The sequence below is a fragment of the Solea senegalensis genome, linkage group LG21 (genome assembly GCF_019176455.1).
Source record: "Solea senegalensis isolate Sse05_10M linkage group LG21, IFAPA_SoseM_1, whole genome shotgun sequence".
Lineage (NCBI taxonomy): Eukaryota > Metazoa > Chordata > Actinopteri > Pleuronectiformes > Soleidae > Solea > Solea senegalensis.
This window is the reverse complement of record NC_058040.1, coordinates 6,570,842-6,589,299: the sequence shown is the minus strand read 5'-3', so window position 1 is coordinate 6,589,299 and position 18,458 is coordinate 6,570,842. Positions and strand designations below refer to the sequence as shown.

At 39.3% G+C, this 18,458-nt stretch overlaps 1 protein-coding gene across 3 annotated transcripts in view; it reads left to right on the top strand.

Moving 5' to 3' along the window:
• si:dkey-34e4.1 (carboxyl-terminal PDZ ligand of neuronal nitric oxide synthase protein) overlaps positions 1 to 18,458 on the top strand; it is a 49,654-nt gene that overhangs the window by 8,096 nt on the left and 23,100 nt on the right. The window lies entirely within an intron of this gene.

Here is an 18,458-nt window from a genome sequence, read left to right as displayed (position 1 = left end):
GAGAAATGAGAGCACAGCTTAACTCTGGGGGGATCTCTCTTCACTAGAGATCTGTAGTGAAGTGGGGGCGGTGTGGCACTGTTTACACTTTGTATGCATAGTTAGCTCAATGACAGATGTACAACAGCATAGTGCGTGACCTATATGTGTGTTGGATTAGTGTGGTTACCCTTTGTTAAGAGAAAGAGGGACCCATTTTTCTTCATTAACAATAATTCCAAAATAAGTCACGAACCCCCATCAGTGTTTAAAAGTAAACGTCTGCATGATCTGCTGTGTTGATGCCTGGTTAATGGTCATACCCGGACAGTTGCAGCAAAAAAAAAATACTGGAAATCTAGAAATGAAACAATGCTCGCAAATTTTTAAAGGCTGCAATTAATTGCCATAAGTGTATGACACATTTAAGTGTGAGTTGTTGTTGTGCTTATGGAAATGATTTCTATTGTTTGATTATTAATGAACACAGTTCCAGTTTCTGATAATGGTTGTACACTTATAATCCTTGCATTTGATATAGAGTAGTGAATAGTTTGATGTTCGCTCATGTGTTAATGCTCCATCCTGTTTAAATCTAGTACACAGTGAATATTGAACCTTAAAATATCAGTATATCTGTCAGAGAAATTGCAATTTTCCCTTACTCATTCAGCCCTACGAGTGAATCAGCTAAGCTCCACTAGCTTCCTTCTCGTTCCTCTCATGATTATACTTAATTCATTCAATAAAGAGTTTCATTGAGCTCTTGAACTGGCTAAGTGACAGTTATTAAGTGAGACCTCTTGCTGAGCCTTTGAGTGCAGACGCTAAATAAATGTAAATGGTGCAACTAAGCTAAACTAACCCTCTCAATGGTCAGTGCTAACATTAATGCTGTTTATTTATGATGAGTTAATGAAGCTGAAGTGGCTGCGAAAACCACAGATTTACTATTCATGTACTTCCAAGCATTTATTTGTTCTCCTGACAAGTGATGCACCATTTTTGTGGGGCATCACATTAAAAACCACCACAACTTTCCAGTCATACAATTAATAATATAAGTATGCCTTTTCAAATTCTTGGTTTTCACTTTTAAAAAAATGCTCGCTAAAAATATGCATCTAATCAGTGATATAAATAACCCCCCAAATAGTTTCATAACAAAGTTTGTGTGGAGCATTTTGAGACATCAAAAGAACAACAACAACAACAACAACAGTGTTTCCCAACCCTGATCCTCAGGGAACACTGCCCCGCTCCAACACACCTGATTCAAATGAACAGCTCGTTATCAAGCTCTGCAGAAGCCTGATAACGAGCTGTTCATTTGAATCAGGTGTGTTGGAGCTGGGCAACATCTTAAGCATGCAGGGCAGTGTTCCCTGAGGACCAGTGTTGGGAAACACTGTTTTACAATGTTATTGCAATCATATCACAATTGCAATTTTCTCTTTAATAGTTATGACAAAGGGGTTTTCATGTCGTCCCATGCTTTGTTCTGTCACTGAATGTAGTTGTACAAGGTTCAAGTGTACATAATAAGATAAAACAACATTTCCCCATGGCCACAGTGCAACATATTATAACATACCAAAGCTTTACAATAATGGACAATACAATAAATACAGTAAACAACAAAGATGATGCATAAAATACAATAAAACAAAGTAAATAATCTTAAGTGACCCGAATAATATGAAGCATGCAAGTATAGTGTAATGGCAACAAATTATAGGGATGTAATCCTTGACTGATGTAAGTACTAATATTGCAGGTGCAATGAACAGTGCAGTGTATCAAAGGACAGGCGCACAGATTGAGACTGAATGAAGTTTGATATCGTTGATTTTTCTGCAGTCTCACTTTGATGTTCAATCAGAGGCTGAGCCCTCGCATTCCTGCAGCAAACAGACAAGAACCCAAAAAAGGTGTCCATCCGTGCCTCTCCGTTTTTAATAAGCGATCGGTCAATAGGACAACAATGTCAAACCCTAGGTAGTGGATTTTGAAAATAACTTTTAAGAATTACAGCACAGAATACAGTATTTATCATCCTGTTCAAATGAATAACTGAAACCACATTGTGCAATGGAGTTAATTTGGTTTGGACAGTGTCTTTGTTTTATTGTGCTGTATTTTCCATTTTGTTCCTTTTTAAATAAATATATCTATTTAAAAAATATATATATATGTATATATATGTATATGTATATATATATATATATATATATATATATATATATATATATATATATATATATATATATATATATATATATATATATGCACTAAAAGGACAGCAGGTCTTTGCTCACATGGATGGACAGGGCAGGTGGTGAGTGGTCCCTGCTTCCACTACCAGCATCATGTCGCACGCACGCACACACAAGACACACAGGCTTGTGCTGTCATCATCTGCCCTAAGGCTGAGCCCAGTCTTTCAGCACTACAATTAGTCAACTCTGATCTTCCCCCACACTCACCCCCGAACAAGTCACATCATCGTACATTTTCTAAAGCCATGAACTCAATCCTGCCACGGAGCTTGGAGGCACATCGTCTTCGTTCCCTGACCGTTATTGTGTAGCAGTTACTCAGCACACAGACTCACAGCAATGGTGGCTTTGTGGTTTTCTTTAGCCACTGGATAGAAGTAAAGCATCATTACATCGCAATAAGACTGCGTGCAATAACTAAATCCCAGGAGCTACAAATAAGATGAGACCTTTCAATTCAACTGCCACACGAATGGCTCACAATTTACAATTTTTTACCAGTTTCATTGTAAAAAGTCAGTGTTATCACACCTTTACAACTGTTATTGTTATTTTTTACTATATACGGGCTCAAGCGTACCATTTTATTACAGTGCAAACGTCCCTGTGGAGGTCATAACATTCAGCCTGCTGCAAAGCCTTCTGTAGCTGATCTCGAGTACAAACACAACTAAAGTCAACAGACCAGGAATTGGATACCTGTGTATGTGTGTGTGTACTGTGGATGTATTGTGTGTGTGTGTGTGTGTGTCTGCACCTGTAGGTCAGCAGTCACATGAGCTGTTTTGCCTTTGTTTTGTCTTTGTGGCTCCACAGTAAGGGTGGGTCAGGTGTTTCTTCATCCTGTCTTTTTGCATATGATTACTCATATGCTTGCTATGTATTATCATTTAAAATATTCTACTCTAAAGAGGTTTGTCTGAAACAACCAAGACTGTATTTTATGTTAGTAATATGGATTACGTCATTTTGTACAGTTCTGGTCTCCAGAGGGTAAATACACAATATGTCATTTCTGCCATTATACTCTCCTTCTCTCTCCCCTTTGCTTGACGACACTAACAAAAGACCTAGTTTGATGACATAGAGGAGTAGCCTGGAAGCATGAGCTCACTTCCTGATAAAGTGACTGACATTCTTTGTCTTTTTCCTGAAGTTGCTTTGTATTCCAGGCTTTATTAAGGTTGCATACTCCACACAACCATCAGCTTTTATAAAGAGTGTGACACCGGCAGTCCCGATCACTCACTCACTCTCTCTCCCTCCCTCACTCACTCACATATGAAGCTTTTCTATTGTACAGTTCTAGCACTACTCGGCTTGGCACAATCCAAATCTACACGGTTTGGGTACCAGACATGTCATTTTCCATCACTATAGTACCTCCCTAACGTGGACACGGTCGTCATAACACGGCTGCAAGTGGCATTGTTTTATAGGTGACACAAACACACAAACTAGTGATGAGCAGTTCCTGCATGACCTGAGCACGGACTCCGTCTGACACAGTCACTGGACTGAAATACAGCAGAATGAATTGTGATCGGCTCACAATCGCCGGCTTTTGGCAGTGCTGTTTAAACTGATCTACAGTTTGGCATTGTTCAGTTTGATTCCTGTGTCAGACGTCACGCTCATGGCTCTTCCAGTGACGACACTCTTGACCACCAATCAGTGGCCGGCAGTCTGTCGATGTCACATTTTAGTATCCGCTCAGCTCGCTTGGAAGTGTCACAAACACAAACACTTCCTGCACTCATTTCAAAGTGAAAGCACTCCAGCGTTTCTGTTCCCGTTTCCAACATTCCAACATGGCTTTTATTGTGAGCCAGCAAACGTGTGGCTTCACACTGAAGAGTCTTGACATTTCATTCAGTGAAGAGGAGGATTTAGAGCGTTTTAACGTTTCATTATTTATGGCGATATTTAAAAGCAAACCCTACGTGAAACAGCTCTGAAACGACCCTGAATATAAGTGGGGATGTCTTTGGATTTAAAGAGGGTTGGAAATGTTTTTGGTTTATGTAAGTGCACTAATCAACTGTGTATGTGCCATTTTTATGAAAACAATATCTCGATAATATCACCAGTCAAGGGAAAACAATCATTTTGGTAAAAAATGTTCATTTGTGCTACCTGAGGAACTGTGAATTCCTGTCAATTCAACATCACAAATTTCAACTTTGGTTCAAATATTTACTTGGACTAAAAGAGGAACTGGATAGATATTGCATTAGTGCATTGCATTATTCTGTGTAGTTTCTGTCTTCTCTGCTGTATCGTCACTATGTCTGTGTTTTGTCAACAAATTCACTCCAGTCGTCCTGATTGTCCTGAAATAACCACAAATGTCATCCTGCTTCTCTCCCCGGAACTCATCCTGCTAAAACACGTCTTTCTCAAGTCATCTCCATGTTTCAGAAGAGCTCAAAGAGTTGTACAAATAGAAACGGAGGCCACTCAGTTTCTCATGAATATTCTGTGTCATATTCAGAGCCAACTTAAATTGAACAGGGACACTTTTTCAGTTTTGCCAAACTCATAATCTCAAGGTTGACACAAGGTTTAGTTATTGGTTATTACCTTTTATTCTGAGAAAAATATATGCATGGGAGCATTCTTTCTTGGGAAGAGTGGGCTGATAAACTGCTGTCATTGGTTTGGATAATGATTGAGGAAGGAGCTGCAGGCTTCTGAGCTGGCTGATAGGCTGCCCTACTTCTAAATCTGATTTGGAGTTGTGTATATGTGTAGGTCTTTCCCTGTGTATGTGTGTGCATTCATCTCACTTCTCTCATCTTGTTCCAGCGTGCTGAAGCCTCAAGGTCTCATTCTCCCCGCCAACTGTGCAACACTTTAATTCTCTTTTTGTTTCCCCTCCTTGATGTCTCTTTCTCTGTGGCCACATTTAGATTGCATTCATCATACCTTGTCTCAGGTTTGTCAGTTTTGATGTGCAGGAAGTTGTCATCATTTATAACAATGCATAGCTTAAGTTGACGTTACATCCCGACACCAGTACCTGTTATGTCTTCCTCCTGAATGTTTCTCATTAATCTTCCAAATATGGAATCATCAGAAGCATGAATTATTAAAACTAATGCCCGTTGACATTGATTGGCAGCAGTCCGTCTGATTTGTCACCCTGGTTCTTGAGCTGTGTGTGTTGACTCTGACGAGAACAGGAATCTTGGATGCTGGCATCCTTTCTGCAACTTTGGTTGTAATGTGTGAGGCACATTTTTTTATTTTGAGGGAAGAAAATTTCACTTTATGACGTGACATTTAAAAGTCAACGACTGAAAGTGATCGATTCACCATTTCAGTCATAGTTCAAGCAAAAATATGACTAGTGTCACATTTTCACTGTAAATAAAGTTGTATCTTTTGATAATTGCAATATTTTTCATTGTATGTAAAAGCGGCTTCTTCTAGAAACCGTTCACAGTTGTTTTCTGTTGTCACGATATTGTATCTGTGAAGTGTGACAGATGTGTGGTTTTTGGGAGCTTAATGGGTTGTGAGTCTGACAGGGAAAACAGTGATTGCTCTTTATTTTCGCTCTAATTGAATAAATGATGTGCTAATGAACTGCTATAAATGGGTCCATCCACACAAGCACTAATTCTCTCCAATGTGAACGCCATGCTGATTTACAGCCTTTTAAAACTCGGTCCTATCATTTAGACAGCAACAGGTTTTTAACAGCTATGTGGAAATATCCATTTTTAGTTGTTGATCATACAGGAAAAGAGCAGAGTTTCTATGCCTTGTAATAGTTTAGATTGCTTTACATAACACACTGCTATTTGTCACCTGACTCATCTTACTTGCATCAACTCATCATGGCAGAAAACCTGAATGGTTAATGCAGGGAAAAGACAGTCATATGAACTGATCTGATCATATGCACTGGAGGCATTAGCATGTTTCCCAAACTTTGTACTTTTGTCATGTCGTCTTGAGTTTCTGTGTATGTTCTGCCTTTACCTGGTCTGGTTTTCCTCACATTCTGTGTGTGAATGTGTCTGGGGGGTTGTAGTAAAGCCTGAGCTCTGCAGATCTCCTTCATTCTTTCCTCTGTTGTAGTCTCTAGTTCCCATTTGCCTCACATCATACAGGTATTGCGGTGTGTTAATACTAACATAACATTATCCTGGCTGAAAGTAATATTGGATCATATACTGTACACTGTATAAGAAGGTTTTAGAGTCATTTGGTTGCAAAACAAACTCCCTTCTTTTTTTTCAAACCCCAACATTTGTGATGTGACTGACATTACAACTGACATTATAAATCTACTGAGTTGGCAAACTGCTACTTCCTCCCAAGGCTTCTTTTATCAAACCAGAAGGCTAGACATCAGTATTGTATCCACGGTAATATGTACTTGATGGACTGGTGCAAAATCAAGGTTCAGAGATGACGTAACCTTAATACTTCTGGTGATGCTTGAGGGGAAGGTAGGACTCATCTGGGAACCATGATTTTTGTGCCAGTCCACATAAGTCAAGAGATCACCAAAAGGTCAGTTGAGGAGGTTGTTTTGTTTATTGATTGCTATGCTGCCCGTAATCTTCTCTTCTCTCCTCTCCTCTCCTTTCCTCTTCTCTTTTACTTGATGCTGACTCACATTCATTCAGCTCTCAGCATCAGAGTTGTCTGGACAGTAACATGAAAAGATAGGACAGTGATCATCTCAGTTGGCACACTGCTGAACACGGCTTATCTCTATGGTATTGTTTAATTCCGCACAAATGGCACTAAACTAAAGAGGACTTGGCGAGGACCTCAAATATAAAGACAAGAAATAAGTGATTTGATCACTTTAATCAAATGAATGCAGGCAAGAGCTAAGCCAATTTTCTATGCTGCGGCTGCAGATGATGTGACGCAATGGTTTAAGGCCTCGTTTCGGGTGTGACTCGGTACTTGCGTTGATAAGCAGAACGCATCGTTCAGTACCATGTGGTGGCACACTTTACCTACAACCTTCTGTTATCTTCATGATTTAACAGTCAATTCAAATGCAGCATATGTGGTGCAACATAATGCTTAGAATCACAGTGACTCAACAGTGTTGACATGGCACCAGTGGGCTACACAAGAAGCTGTCTCAGTCCCCTAAGACGTGGATTTAAGCTACTAATGAGCTACATAAAAAAACATTCACACCCTCCTAAAGCTTGTTCCAGAGCGGCGTTTTGGGGACATGTTTGCATGTCAGGCACAGATGCTGCCCCTCATGTTTACCCCCCCTAAATCGGGGTCAATGTGTGGTTAAGCATTTGACATAGTGTTATTAAAATTAGTGTAGCCTTTGTGTTTTTCCTGTTCTCCTTGGATTTCTTTTCATCGCGTACCTCTGTCTCACCAGCTGCAGGCTCCCCACTGCCCTGTCCATTCAAATTTGTTTTCTGTTTGGCTGATGGCAGACAACTGTGTGCCAAAATGGCCAGATTAAGTCATCACAGATTCTATTATTTGCACTGGAAAAACAAAACGCTTAATAATCTCAGTTTTTAGTGTGTAATGTACTAATTTAGAACATTTGGAAAGTATTATAATCTCTATGGCAAAGGGCCACAACTCATACATTCTATTTGTTATTATCTCTTGGTTATAATCCTGATTTATATAAGTCCCTGAAATATCAACAATGTATATCTTGTTTTTTTTAATACTGTGTAGAAACACAATGTATTTGGAGAATGGTTAATGATACTTTTTCTGTTAATAAATTGGAGTTTATTCTCACGTTATCCTGCAAATCTGTTGAAATCGCTTGTCAACATCCTCATACTGACTTGTACAGTAGTAGCATAAAACCATATATTACATGGACGTAAGACCAGTGATCACATATCTACAATAGGACCTGTGTACTGACTGTTCAGTAATCCTATTAGCAGCATTGGACAGAGCCACAATCATCATGTCCATATAGCTCGATGCAGGATGTTCTTTTGCCCTAATGGCTAATTTTTACAGTTTACTTTCAGTTCTGATTGATATGTGCCACTCTACAAGACTATATATAAAACGACTATATACATACTTACTTGGCTGAAATGATCCTGAAATAATTCCTGAAGTGAAAAAGGTTAAAATGCTCCAGAAAGCAGCAGCATGTGTTGTGTTGTAAACTACAGCTGGCAAGCAAGGATTTCTGTCATAATCCAGGTGTTACAGTTCAAGTTGCATGCATTCATTTTTATTTTTAGGACTGATAAATCTGCCTAAAGACATGTCTGTCAGACATAATTGAACAACAGTGACTCGCAAACACACTCACAGCTTTGCACAGCTTTTATTTTTTGGACACCTATTCATATTATTATTGTAGCCTAACCGAAGCCTTAAACACAACCAGTTAATGCAGTTAACCACAACTATGACCAACCCACAAGTATAATCTTAGCTAAACTGAACCAGTTTGACTATTGCGTCCCGACAAGGTCAGTGTTTTTGCCAGAAAATGTCCTTAAGCCTTATGTCCTTAAGAGCTAACAAATATAAGTACATCTTATCGGCATACTATGATATTAGCAGTGGCTTTGACCCTGACTTTTCTAAATTCATTCCTTCAGCTTTACAATCCCTGATTCAATATTTGTACGTCAGTGTTTGAGATATTAAAACCATGTTTCAAGCTATTTTTAAAAAGAAGCACCAACAATATTATTATTTAACGCCCACCAATTATGACGTGGATGCCCAAAAATTTCATCCCACTGGAATAATCTCAATGAGAGGTTTCACTATCTGTGTGGAAAGTTGTAGGTGTAGTTCTGCCATTCACTGGTGTCTTCAGAAGTCAGGACATGCCTGACTGATTCCTCTTTCTTTACAAAATAAAACATGTTCAAGCTTATCTTGAGTTCTTTCGTTTGTAACACGGATCAGATAAAAACTCTGGGATTTGGGTTTTTCTAAGTTGTGAAATTATTAGGATAATAACATCAATACCCACCGCCTCTTCCGGCCGTGCCACTGAAAGCAAGCTTCAGCATGCTCAGGGTTTTCCTTTTGTTTTGCCCCTGTGTCCCATGTGACTAACCCTGAGTAGCCGGCGTCAGCGCTCTGGGACTGGCTGTCCTTTCATTGCGCGTGTCAGGGAGTCACTCGGGCGTGGATCCATTCTCACTGCAAAGGCGCAGACACTGGAGGAGAGCCTGCCTGGACCCGCACTCTGGCTTAGCTGCTTCAAGTGTTCTTGATTCTTCGCCATAGGTACGAGTTTAAAGCAGCCCACGTCACATTCATGATTTCCATCTGTGGCAGGATTTCTTGGTCATGACGAGTCAACTCTTTGTTTGCTGTAGTAGCTACTAGCAGGAGCTTGGATACTTCCTGTGCATCTGTGCAGAAATTCTGTGGTAACTTGGACCACGTTTGATCAGTTTTGCCTGTCAGCCTCTATAAACACTTGCAGTGTAAGCAATGAAAGTCATTTATCCAGAAAAGGAACAGCTGTAGCTCCCAGATGGAGTCAGTGCAGTGTCACTGCCAGCTGTGTTCTTTCTCTAAGAAGGTTATATACAAAATAAAGAAAAATAATAAATTAAAAAGAAAAGGAAACAGTTTTATGCCCTTTGCAGTAGATCACTCTCTTGCGTGTGACCCTGTTGTCATCGAGATGACCGCTTTAAGCAGCCTTTTAAGGAGGCCTTTTCCTGTTAGCACTCTTTCCCACAGGACCAGACTGCCACTGCTGACAAGAGGCTGACAAAGGCGACCTGCACGCAAGTCCAATCCATAATACCTGCACTCAGGCGGAAGCCACCTACTCTGGCACAGACATGCGGCAGCATGCATCTAAATGCAACACAAACACACACACACACACACACACACACACACCTTTTGTTTTTATTTTATTTACATATCAAGCTGCCGCATCTTATTCCTTATCTCTTTTTCACACACTTGGGTCACTCGTCAACATGCAAACAATCTCCTGACCCTTCCTGATCCAGGCCAAGGTCACTTTCTGTGGTGACTCGAGGTAATTGCTTCCTCATTTACACTCCTGCTGACTGAGTCCATCACTTTGGTTTGGCCAAAGCTGGTCTGAAAATATCCCTCCCAGTGAGAGAGACGAGGTGAGCAGCTATACATGTAGCTGCTCCTTTGGCAAAACGGTTGAATTGTAAAAGAAAAAATGAATGTGCTAATTTAATTACAAATCATTTCCTGCCTTCTTTTTTTTCTATTTTTTTCCCCTTTTAAATGCCACACAGTTTTTCTTTCTCGCAGCTGTTGTGTTTCTCAGCTCTGTTCTGTCCCCAACAGTCATCTCTTTGTATACTGATTTGAGGAAAAAAAGCAGTGAAATTCCTCGGAGCTCCCCAAATCCTGGGAATTGTAATGAGGGGGTTGCTAGGTTGCGATCTATAGAGGCTTTTGTGGACTCCTGTATGGATTCAAGGCTTCTACGGGGGAGCAACAATGACCCGAGATGCACCCAGCATTCCACTCCTTCTTAGGATTGATGAAGTGGAGTGGGGTACACATCATTTCTTATTCCATGATTTGGTTTGAAAAACCAAAATCCTGCTTATTTATTCTTTCTAAGATTTATTCATGAACAGCAGGGGGAAGCCACGGTTGTCCTTTTCCAACTTTTTTCCAACTCTGAAATCTCTCTGAAGCCAGACTTTGGAGCGCAATTCAAAAAAATATAAAGTGCAGACATGACTGGTAGCACTGCAAGAGGACAACCCTGGAGTTTTCTAAAGTCTTCTTGGACGTCCTCTACACTGTCCTCTGAGACTCTCGCCTTCGTGTCGCTTCAGCTCTTTGAAGTGGGATTAGGTTTTCGCTCCATAAGTGAGTAGATGGGATGTGGTGCCGAGCTTAACAGAGACATCACCAGTGCTTTTCATATTTAAAACACTTGAAGAGGTTAGTTTCTATGTTTGGTTCGACAGTGAGATGTTTTTTTAACTTAAAAAAGCTACTGAAAGTCCACATAAGTACATTTTTACATTTTGGTTCCTGTACATATTAAAAGTGTCGCTTGGCTTTAGACTATAAATAATAGCACACAATAATAAACCTGACTGAGGGAGCTTTGGTGTGTATACAGCAGTAGGTAGCAAGGTGTGTTTATCCCATCAAACAGTTGAACATTTGTGCTTTTTGTGCAGTAGCGATCACTTTTAAGCATTTAGCAGTGCAATGCTGGCTCACTTTCTGTGTGCACTGTGGGAATGTGACCAGGTGATGTAAAGTCTACACCAAGAGTCGTGTGGAGCTGCTTTTAATCAGCACTGTTACCTTATACCTTCTGTACATCTTGGTATTCATAACACCCCCACCTAAACACTCCTGTAGTAAAAAATGAACGTATGTTAATTGCTATACACTTGGACATGGACAAAAGTATTTGGCCACACCTGTTCAGTACTGAACTCATGTGTTTTAATCAGGCGTGGGCTCTAGGCCCCTTATCTCCAAAGGACGACAATCTTAATGCTTCAGCAAACCAGGACATCTTGGATAATGCTATGCTTCCAGCTTTGTAGCAGTAGTTTGAGGAAGACCCTTTTCTATTCCAACATGATTGAGTCCCCGTGCACAAAGCAAGGACTATAAAGACCCGCACAGAGCCCTGACCTCGACCCCATCGAGCACCTTTGGGATGAACTGGAACAGAGATTGTGTGAGCCAGGCCTTCTTGTCCAACATCAGTGCCTGACCTTATAAATGCTCTCCAGAATGAATGAATGGACACACATTTGCATAGAAACACAAAATCTTGAGGAGTCTTGTGTGGAAGCTGTTATAGCTGCAGAAGGGGGACCAACTCCGCATTGAAGTAGTTTTAATATGTCATTTCAGGCCCTGTTGGTGTAACAGTCAGGCGTCCAAATACTTTTGTCCATATAGTGTGTGTGTGTAAAGTATATGATAATGAATAAAGCTTCACCTCAAACGTCGTAATGTATTCAGTTAATGTTGCTAATCCAGCTCTAAAAGCTCATAAAACGAGAGCATTACATTTTCCCTCAGTTTGTACAGTTTATCTAATTAATTACAGCATGTGTACACGAGGGATCTCAAAGCTTCCACATTAAAAAGCTGTCATCCTCCACTCTTGGTCACCTCCAGTTATTAAATAGATGTTTTAGTTGGCTTTCTAAATAGTTTGGCATTTGTGCAATGAAAAAGCTTCTCTGAAACTGTCACAGCACATTGCATTGTCTTCGCTTGCTCTGATAAGCCTTATGAAAAGTGAATGACCTCTTGTCTCCTCCAGTTTGTTCTTGTAATGTTGCCATTTTAAATTTATAAAAGTGGGATCGGAGCCAGCTTCCCCTTCCTCATTTTATCCGTGCAGCAACAGCACGAACCTGTCTGACACATTCATAATAGATTGCGGAGAGGAACCTCCACCGAAATTTGTCATGTTGTCTGAGAAGACTGATGAGGCTGATGGCTGAGATGCGGCACGCACACCACATATAAGAAAGTTTTCAGATAGATGTCCTCTGTCTGTCTGTGTGGATCTTGAACATCACTGTAGCACTGCAATGCTCTTTGTCAGCAGTAAACGTGTTTAAGTGTTTAAGATCAAAAGTTTATTTCCCTCTTTCATTGTGTCTTAAAGTCTGTCTTTGTAAATTTCTCAAATGTGATTTAGAGAATTTCAAATTCTGTGTTTAAGCTCCTCTTTGGAAGCGTTTTCTTGCCTTACTCAAAGTCAGGCTTAGATGGAAACTTTTTAATTGTTCCTCTGTTGGTACCGGAAAACCCCATAACAAAGCAAGTGCATTAAAAGCCTAAATATTTCAAAACACTTTGCACTTAAGAAGAGAAAGTATGAAAAATTCATACTTGAAATGAATGAAGTAGCAAAATCCCATTTTGCCTCACCAGAATGGCGACATAAACCTTAAATTATAAAAGACGTTGTGGACTCTGACTTTGAAGGTCCATTTGGTGGATTTGGTGTTTCCTGGTTCTTCTGTATTCAGAGAGTTTGTTTCTTCTCACTTAGACTTGCATTAGATTAGTGTTGCATTGTATAATCTTCTCTTTCCATTGCAGTTTTTTCACAAAATAAAAGCGATATTTAAAAATGTTCCACAAAGTGCTACTTGCAAGTGTTTCCACTGAAAAAACTCAGAATTGTAATGAGACTCCAATTTGTGTTTCCATGGTTTTAGAACAGTGATTGCAATTTGCTGCTACTACAGATAACACACCTACATATAAAATAGACAGTTTTACTTGCACTTCGAACACAAAAATGTTAAACTAATGGGGTTGGAAAAAAAAACAACATATACTTTTTAGCAGACTTTAACAATGCATTCGAATCTGCACAAAAACCTTGACAAAAATAATATTGGTAAGCATCTAATTCCTGTAAAGGAAACTATGAAACAAACATATCTGAATCCATTTCAACTTGATATTTTTCACAGTTTTACTGTTTTTCACAGTGACTGTTTTCATGGATTGTCTTGTACTTCTGCATCATCTCATTGCACTCACTTGCTCCAATGACAAGTTGAAGAATTTGCATTATTAACTCCAAATATCCAAAGGTGGATGTCAACTCATTTTTATCTTTTGCTAAATTTGGTAAAATTCTGTTAAAAGTTGTACTAGGTTTGGTTGTGTATGTGTGTGTGTGTGTGTGTGTCAAATAAATAGGTAGTGGAAGTCATTTAATCTCCTTCTCTTCAGTTTGTACAGATGAAAAGCTTCATTTTAAATCAGTGCATGTTTTGTCAGTTTCAGATGCCAGTTTTTTTGCCAGTGAATCATTTTTCTGCTCCTCTGTTCTTTGAACAGTCTCATCTCATTATTTGCACCAGAGCTAATATTGTATTCTCAGTAGAAGTAGATTTAGCACCGTTACGTTAGAACGCAGCAATGCCCATCTGTTTTATGGTTTCACACTTCCCTTTAATCTTGACATTGTTCCACTTTGCAGCAAGGACATTTCTTTATTCCTCTTCTTAAAACCCTGGGTAACATTTCTCTCTGTCTGTGTGGCGGGTTTCCTCTTCCCCGAGTCTAAAACCCCACTCTCTTTTATCAGCTCTCTCTGGATCCAAGTTGTGTATAATTAGAGAGTGAAGTGTTAATCACTATGCATCCAGAGCAGGGAGAGCAGGGCATTTCAAACAGACACGAGGGGCATGAAAGAATTTTAAGTATGGAAACACAGAGATGAGAAAGCTCGTCAGTGTGTCCACACATCCACTGAGGACATACACGTCCACCCAGAGCAAATAAAAGCAAAACAAATGAAAGTCTGGGAGCAGGTCTTCTTCTTAAAAATGCTCGGCTAAAAAGGTCAGGTTTGCAGGAGGTCCTTACATAACAGCGCCTGTCTCCTGTAAATCTCAACTGTCTCATCTTATCTCCTCAACCTATCTACTTCTCAGTTCTCTTAATTTTAGTCTCAACACTGGTTTTATTTTCATTTGGTTGTAGTGGTGAGTAGTGACATGGTCCAATGACCTTATCATACTTTATTTAATGTATAGTTCAGAATATATTACTTGGTTATTGGTAAATTACATTTGAAAGCCTGTGTTATTTTGTGAAAGATTTGATTGCATCCATTACGCAAGTTCTCCCACTTACTGCTTCAAATTGAAAGAAAAGTTTGAATAATTTGTTTTGACGTCCTGTGTGAAAGGTGTTGCTTGTATGATTAAATCTACCAATAACACAAAATAGGCTTTAAAAAAAGCAGGAACATGACTATTTGTGACTATAAGTGATTATTTCGACTTTGTACGTCATTATTGTTATTCTTTATGTTGAAGTTACTCCTTACTAAAACTACCATTTTACCGTCTGTCTTTGTCTATTTTTTACTCATTAAATTATTCATGAATAATTATAATAAACCAACCATTCGTGATGAATCTTGATTCACTCTCTGCCATCTTGAAATATCAAAGGTCAGCTCCTCTCTGGAACTGGTGTATGAAAATGATCTCCCAATCTCTCACTGGAAATCACGACATGAGGATGCGTTCATGTGCATTTTGCACATCGGGAACTCGTATTTACCACAATTAATGAAGGCAGCATTAGTCTTTTTTACCCATGCAGTCAGTCCTCTGTCAGTTCACTTGTTTGTTTCCCCAATTTCACATAAAACTTTATAGATTCTTTTACTGCTGCCTCACTGTTTGACCTGCCACATACGATATAAGACAATTACCATTTATTTGAAAGCATTACTTTGCCTTCTTTCTTTTTTGTTGGCTTGTGTCTGCATTTAACTCCAGACTCCGGAAGTTATTACACTTTCCAAACGTATCCTGCAATCACTTTAAACTGCGTGAAACACTTAATCCTCCCATCAGCCCTTTTCCCACCACAGTTTACTTGCACTGCATATCAATGTCTTGGACCAGCTTTGTCTCTATGGAGTCAAACACCTGCATCAGTAACTGTAGCCTCACAGTCCAGCTGTAGACCCTGATAGCTGTTAGGAAACAAGAGCTGAACCCTGTGTGATACTGACACTGATTTGTGTCGACGGGCCAGACTTGTGAAATTCCTCGGCGGAGGAGCGTGGACACTCGAGGAGGCGGAAACATGAGTGCAAACACAGCTGCTGTTGTGTGGACACCCAGCAAACAGAACGGGGACAAAACACACACATCCTGGGCTTTTTGACTTTGGTGATTTTTTTTATTTCTATTTGGTCTTTGTGAACAAAAATGATATGACATTATTTGTATTTCATTTTAAGTTAGTTCTGTCAGACCTGACCAGTGTTGTAATACAAATACTTCGTAACTGTACTTAAGTACAAAATTCACATATATGTACTTTGTTATTTGTATTTCTAGCAACTTTTACTTTTACTCCACTACATTTCCTTTAACTATCTTTGATACATGAACAGTTGATAATGGTCTGTATTTATATGAGCTTTTCTAGTCTTGATGAGCTGCTTTACACTATAGTTTTGCCGTTCACACGCTGCAACACGAGGTTAGGATTAGAGCTACTGAGCTACAATGGCTCTATCCCTACTCTTACTACCTACACTTTTAATACTTTTACTTTAAAAATACGTTTTATATCAGAGAATTAGTTTTGATACTTAAGTACAGTAAATGTCATATACTTTAACTTGTACTTTTTACAAGACTGGACCTGGCTGAGTGAGATTGTGTATATAGCTGCGGGTGCAGTCGTGCGTCGGGGGCAAGAAGCATTTACCTCATCAAAGTGCTGACCGATCAGATGTGTTTGACCAGTTGTGACACTTTTAGTCGGTGCTTCTCTGCGTTTTCGCTCATACTTTAACCTCTTCGCAGTCGTCTCAGTGAACACGTGCAATGTTGCTGCTGCCTCCGTCTGTCTCGACATAAAACAAATCACTTCCTCTGTGCAGGGCAGAAACGACATCAGGCAACCCAGGATCTTAACACCACTGTAATGAGAAATGAAATACAGAGAGAGTCGTGTGGAGCTGATAGGCTGAATCAACCTTGAGTGGACTCATTTGATAATGAGTTGAATGTAACAGGCCTGTTGTTTATATAACATTTAAAAGTGAGGCACTTCAGTTTTAAATAGTGTTTAATTCAGCTGGTTTAGGTTGGTAAGCGCTCAGCTGATCATGGTCTTCTGTCATTCCCTGTGACCAGGTTTAAACATGATAACAAACCAGTAATTCTTTTTTCAGTTTGTTGTTTTCATGTAGTTGACCAGCGCCTTCTCATTTCGCTGAGAGCTGCAGCAGAAAAGTAATTTTTTTTTTAACTTGGCTTGGTTACAGACATTGAACAGACTTCATCAGAGCTCCAATGTCAGCTGCCAAGCTATTAAAAGTTGCTGATATATTAAAGTGCAGTGCAGATCATGCTTTAATGGTGACAGATTGTCCCCACTTATGACCTTAATTCTGTCACCGTTCCAATTGTGCTGAGGACATACATGCAGGTCTGTCTTACTGTGTGTGTGTGTGTAGAACTGAATGTCAGCATAAAGAGGTGAAACAATTGCTGATCAAGTGATTAGTTGATCATTGGATAATTCATGTACAGGTTTTGATAATCAGTTGATAGTTAAATCGTAAAATTCCCAGATGTTTTGCTCATTCAGCATCTCCAATATTAAGCTTCATTTTATTATATAACTTGAAATTGAAGTATTTTTTGGAAACCCTTTGAGATTTATGGATAAACCATGCAGGCATGTGTCCAACAATGTATTTATGAAATGAATTGCACTTTTATGATGCCAGTGTTTTTCTGCACTGAAAGAATTTTTTTTTAATGTATAATCAAACCAAACTGGTTGAAACCTGCAGTGACAATGAATAAGATACAGTCATGGTCACTTTATTAGGTACACATGATGCCTAATAAAGTAGCAGGAGTGGCACCCAGTGTGTTCTCCTGCTGCTGTACACATCACCAACAACCACGCCATGTTTAAAGTCACTTAAATCACCTTTTTTTCTCTCCAGTCAGATGCTCTGTTTCAACTGGACCATGTTCACTTACCTAAATTGATTGAAAAGTGTTATTAATGCTTTAAATATCAGTGGATGACATCTTAGATGAGTGAGTTTTTGTTTTATTTGATTTATGGGACCGAGATTTATAGCAAGTGGGACCTTTTTATAAGGGGGAAAATGTAACATTCGACTCTTTCTGATCAGGATCATATTACAGGAGCCTGGTGGGAGGAGTTTGGTCATCAAAGAGATTAATCTCACCTGGTGTGGTTGCACTTTGTAACCTGGTGCCATCAATCTAGTCTCAGTTCTTTATCATGACAGATACTTAGGAAAAATAATGAAATGAACGATGGTGGAGTTCTATTTGGCTTTCTCATTTTCTGGGTGTAACCCTAACCCAGTTGGTTTACATGAACTTAGCTGAGCAATTGGTCAACATTAACACGTGTGCTTCTCCTGCTGCAATGTCAAACATATCTTCTGTGAAAATGGTCTATTGTTTGTCATTTGTTAATTGTTTGTCCTCTCGTTTTTTTTTCCTGCCAGGTGGGATTTATAATTTTGTACACAACGTTTGATTGTGTTATGCAGCCTCTTTCAGAAAAATGGCATTTGTTCACAAGCTGCTGATGCTTTTATTTAAAACCATCTTAGATGTATATTAGTTTAGGTTGTGTTTCAAGGGTGAGCAGTGTTCTAGTTATTTTGTGTTACTCCATTTCATCGATTTAATTACCAAT